Below are 6000 nucleotides of genomic sequence, written 5' to 3'. Positions count from 1 at the left end.
ATCCGAGTCTGATGAGGAAATGGCCGTCCACAAGGTGTCCCGCCCTCCCAGGCGGGAAACCCCACCGCATGGCGACCGCGGAGAGCGATGCGGCAGCTGCAGAGGCGACCACCCCAGAGCGACCTGCAGATGGAGGGACGCGACCTGCCGCCGATGCCTGAAGAGGGGCCACATCGCTGAGGCCTGCAGAGCCACAGACCCAGCCCCGGAGCCGCCCAGACCGCGATTCCGGGAAAATCGCAAAGATAACCAGAGGACATCCAAACGGTCCTCAAACCAGTCCCGGCGCGGGGAGGAGGAATATCCCCGAAACAGAACGGTGCACCAGACCACCATCATTGCTCACACAAGCGACGAGGGGACCACCAAGTTCCACGTGACGCTGCTAGCAGAGGGGTCTCCGTGCAAGATGGAGGTAGACTCCGGATCCGCCTTCTCCATCATGGACTGGCAGCACCTACAACAGCTGAAACCGGCATACAAAAGGACCCAGCTGAAAGCCCCGAAAGACAAACTTGTGGACTTTAATGGAAACCCCATCGACATCCTAGGCAGAGCAACCATCCATGTGAAGTACAACGACTTCGATGGAAAGCTGCCCATCACCATCGTGCAGCACAGCCGACCGAACCTGCTGGGCGTGGAGTGGTTCAAGCCTCTAGGACTTTCACTTCAGGGCATCCACGAGATCCGCAGGGACGAACTCGACTCCATCATCGAAGAGTTCAAAGAAGTCTTCGATGGTAAGCTGGGGAAATTTGTGGGGAGGCCAATCTCCTTTAATCTGGACAAGGGAATCACCCCAATCAGGCTCAAGCCCCGCCGAGTTCCATTTGCCCTGCGGCCGAAAGTAGATGAACAGCTGGATAAGCTGATCGCCCAGGGCGTACTGGAACCGATCGATCATGCCTCATGGGAGACCCCCATTGTGACCCCACTGAAGCATGATGGGTCTGTGCGCATCTGTGCTGACTACCGTTGTACCATCAACAAGGCGTTGGCACAGAGCGCATACCCAGTCCCAGTGGTGCAACACCTGCTGCATTCCCTGGGATCTGGATCAATTTTCGCGAAACTGGACCTGGCCCAGGCTTACCAGCAACTGCCAGTGGATGACAAAACGGCGGAGGCTCAGACAATTGTCACGCACAGAGGGGCATTTAAATGTAACCGCCTCCAATTTGGAGTCAGCGCTGCCCCTGGCATATTCCAATCCATGATGGAACGCCTTCTCCAAGGCGTTCCAGGGGTGGTGCCTTACTTCGATGATGTGCTCATCTCCGGTGACTCGAGACCCCAACTCCTTGAAAGGCTCAGGCTTGTCCTGCAGCGATTCAAGGACAAGGGTTTGAGGGTCAGGCGGGACAAGTGCATCATAGGAGTACAGGAAGTCGAGTTCCTGGGCTTCCTCATTGATAGCACAGGCATACACCCCACCAAATCAAAAGTGGAAGCAATCCATGAAGCTCCAAGCCCAAAAAACAAAACGGAGCTTCAGGCTTTCCTTGGGTTGCTCAACTTCTACGCCATTTTCTTAAAACAGAAAGCCACAGTTGCTGAGCCACTCCACCGCCTGCTGGGGAAATCGGCTTCCTGGAAGTGGGGCCAGGAAGAGGAAGCGGCATTCCGGGCCATCAAAGGACTATTGACGTCCAAAAGCGTCCTCATCCAGTACAGCGAGACGCTCCCCATCAGACTGACCTGCGACGCGTCGCCTTACGGGGTGGGGGCAGTCCTCAGCCACGAACTGCCCAATGGCTCGGAAGCCCCAATCGCGTACTTTTCAAAGACTATGTCCGGCGCAGAACGGAACTATAGCCAGCTGGACAAAGAAGCCCTGGCCATCGTGGCTGGAGTGAAGCGCTTCCACGAATACCTCTACGGAAGACGCTTCACCATAGTCACAGACCACAAGCCTCTCCTGGGACTCCTCGCAGGCGACCAACCAACCCCGACCTTCATGTCCCCAAGAATGACGAGATGGGCCATCTTCCTAGCTGGCTACTCCTATAGGCTCGTGCACCAGCCAGGCACAGCCATAGGGAACGCTGACGCCCTCAGCAGATGCCCGTCGAGGAAGCCGGTCGAGGACCCAGCCCCCACGCTCCACCTACTTCACATTGATGACGACGCCAGCTGCCCGGTGTCATCCGCAGATGTGGCCGTCCACACCCAAAAGGACCCCACACTCCGCCAAGTGAAGTCCTGGATCCTCAGAGGGTGGCCAGCGGAAAAGCCAGAGGAAAGGTTCAGCCCGTTCGCAAGGAAACAGGAGGAGCTGTCCACCATCAAAGGCTGCCTGCTATGGGGAGACAGGGTGCTGATTCCAGGCACCCTGCAACGGCGGACGCTAGAAACCTTACACAAGGGGCACCCGGGCATCGTCCGCATGAAGGCCCTGGCACGGAGTTATGTCTGGTGGCCCTCCATGGACAAAGACATTGAACAATGGGTCTCCAGATGTGACCCGTGCCAAGAAGTTCGCCCAGCGCCGCCGCAATCCGAAGTCGCGAAGTGGGAGACCCCCAGCAACCCCTGGTCGAGGATCCACATTGACTTCGCGGGTCCGATGCAAGGGCGACACCTCCTCATCGTGGTAGATGCCTTCTCCAAATGGCTCGAGGTGGTGCCGATGGCATCTACCACAACTGAAGCAACCATCCGAGCCCTGCGCCGCCTGTTTGCCACACACGGCCTACCGGATGTGCTGGTCTCAGACAACGGCCCCCAGCTCACATCCCTGGCCATGGAGTCCTTCCTGGCAGGACTGGGCATCCGCCACGCCCTGTCCGCCCCTTACAGGCCGGCCGGAAACGGACAAGCCGAACGCATGGTCCGGCTGACCAAAGAGGCCCTCACCAAGATGGGCCCGGGGGACTGGCAAGAGCGCATAGACAACTTCCTCCTCACACAGCACATCACGCCACACGCCACCACCCACAAGAGCCCGGCCGAACTGTTGATGGGCAGAAGGTTGAGGTCACCCTTGGACCGGCTGCACCCCCAATACAGCCCGGAAGTGACCGCAACCGCCAGCCGCCCGCTTCGCGCCTTCAGCAAAGGAGATTCAATCTTCGCGCTGAATTTCAGCGGCTCTCCTAAGTGGCTGAAGGGGAAAATTGCCAGCACAACCGGGCCCAAATCCTACATCGTTGAGTTGGAAGATGGACAGTTCACGAGACGCCACATCGACCAACTCCGAAAAAGGTGGGGGGGGGCACATGAAAACCAGCCTGACGAGGGAGGCCTACAACACCCCGACGAGGTAGGCCTCCAACACCCCGGCGAGGTAGGCCTACCACACCCAGACCAGGTAGGCCTACAACACCCCGACGAGGTAGGCCTACAACACCCTGACGAGGTAGGCCTACCACACCCCTGCGAGGCAGAGCAGCACCACCCCGACAAGGTTGGCCCAGCCCACTACCAAATGCTGTCACACCGGCAGCCCAGCGAGGTAGACCGGGGCCAACCGCACGGGGGATGGCACCACCAACCCAGCCAGGTGGGCACCGGGCACGGCAAGGCCAAGGACCACCAACCCAGCCCGCAGGTAGACCGGGACCTGCCCAGAGGAGGAGCAGCGCACCCCACCAGTTACAGCAGCCCATGCCAGCCCAGCAAGGGAGACTGCAGTTCCAGGCGAGTAGACCGGGACCCATCCAAGACGGGCACCCCCAAACCTATGGGCAAGGGTGGCACTCGACTCCCCGGCGAGAGGGACCCCCGCCCATCACAAGAGGCAGCCAGGAAACAACACCCCGACCCGGATGACCCCAGGCACCACCCAACGGTAGACCAGGGACTAGGGGGAAGGGAAAGCCGACAACAACCCGGCCAGGTAGGCCTGCACCACCCCGGCAAGGGAGACCTCCGCCGCCCCGCAGAGGTAGTGCCGCAACAACAGCCCGACCAGGTCGACAACCACCGACCAGACAGGGTAGACCAACGCCAGCCCGACCTAGCAGACCAACACCACCCCTGCGAGGTCGGACAACGCAACACGGGCCAGCACCTCCCGCAGCCGGCGGGCCGGTCCAGAGGGCACCAAACAGAACCACCACCCACCCGGCACCAGGCCGAACCGCAACCGAACCGCAGCGCCCGGGAGACCAGGGAGGAGCAAACGATGGACTTACCGAGACTCAGACGCTCTTCCCGGGTCGGAACCGAGCCACCGAGACGAGGAAACAGATCCACAGGCCAGGAAGAAGACCACCAGAACCAGCCACCCAAGGTCTGCGGTCCGGCCGGAGGCGCTGGGGGTGACCCCGCTCACTCGACAGCCGAACCAAGCCCGGTTCCGGAGAGGGAGCCCGGAGACGACAGAGCCCCGTCCATCCAGGTCGGAGACGGAGAACAAGTGAGACTGCGCAGGTCAGCTAGGGTGCCGAGGCGTCCTACGTACCTGCGCGACTACGTGACTTTTGTAAACGAGATTGACAGTTCAGACTAAGGGGGGAGGAGTGTTATGTCCATATAAGGGCATCCGCCCTGATTGGCTGCCAGCCATCGGGCGGGAGATTTGAATCCCTGTCTAGGGGCGGTGCGTCTGCCGGGAGCGAATATAAGGAGAGCTCCGGCAGCGCGCCAGCAGTCTTCTTTTACTTGTTACTATGTAAATAAAGTTGTTACATGTATCGAGCTGGTCACGTCTTCTGTTCCTGCGCCTGATCTAACACAAATAAAAGCAGGGACATCATGATGTATCACATTACAAATGCAGATATATAACATATAGAATCTAAGATAAAACCAGTGTAACAGAAAAAGGGCAAAAGAAAAGAAAGCATATGCCAGATATACAGTCAAAATGTATTTTTTTTTTTTAAACTAAAGTAGCAAAACACAAACTGCAAAGACAGACCATGTCACTTCTGTTTCCAGGCACTTCCCCTTGAATACATTTTCCAGGGTCTTACGATATGGCTTAGTGCCATCTAGATATTATTATATTTTTTCCTGGGTAGATGGATAAGCTTCAGAACAAGGGAGTGAGCTTTGCCAGAGCTTTTACAAGATATCAGTTAAGTTCACATAATGTGCTTACTCACTGTTGCTTAATGACAGTTCATGAATAAACCACAATTGGTTGGGCTAAACTCAAAACCAAAGAAACCACATTATGGATTAAGCATTATGCCAAAATGTTAATTTGAGTTTTTTCCACCTACTTTCTTCTCATTGAATCATCTATCAATGTACCTTTTTTCTGCTCTACTGAAATACTGAATACTGAAATTACTTGGGATTATATTTTGGTCAGTAACATTTATTAAGAGAATTAACAGCCTTTTCCCTTCTAATAATTTCAAATATGGAGCCATGGTCCTAAATCCCCTTCTCAAGACTATGGCTGCATCTGCCAATATGTGATCCTAAAGACATTCTAGGAAATAAAATTCAAGATTCATTAATCTGTGATGATGCCATGTTGTCCCGAGCTTCTTCTTGCTTATTGAAGAACCTTACAGATACTCACTGGTTACAGCAATGAGGAGGCTGTTCAAGTAAATAACAGGTTTTATAAGGAAACTCCAGAGGAGAAAAATGTTACAAGTGGCCCTGAGATATAATAAGCATCTTTAAATAAGCACTTTGGAGAGCCAATCTGGTGTAACAATTAAGTCACCAGGAGACCCTGAGTTCTCGATCTGCCTTAGATACAAAGCCATCTGCGTGACCTTCGACCAGTCACAGTCTTCCAGCCCTAAGAAGGAGGCAAGGGCAAATCACTTCCAAAACTATAGCCAAGGAAACTTCAGGGACTTGTTCAGACAGTTGCCAAGAGTCAGCAGCGACTTGAAGGAACAAAAAGAATTGTTAAAAAGTGTTATATTAACTCCAGACCAGTAGGAGGCACTATATGATTTGCTTCCTTCTTATAGGGACTGTTCAGGCATAGGAAGCTTCCATACTATATCTTCTATGTTCATCCCTTTAATGCACAGGTGTCAAACTCGATCGCATCACATAACGTATCGTGACATATCGTGACGG

Source organism: Pituophis catenifer, unplaced genomic scaffold (assembly GCF_029215685.1).
Source record: "Pituophis catenifer annectens isolate HBS135680 unplaced genomic scaffold, rPitCat1.0.hap2 SCAF_2, whole genome shotgun sequence".
Lineage (NCBI taxonomy): Eukaryota > Metazoa > Chordata > Lepidosauria > Squamata > Colubridae > Pituophis > Pituophis catenifer.
The sequence above is the reverse complement of the archived record's forward strand: the minus strand, read 5'-3'. Positions refer to the sequence as shown.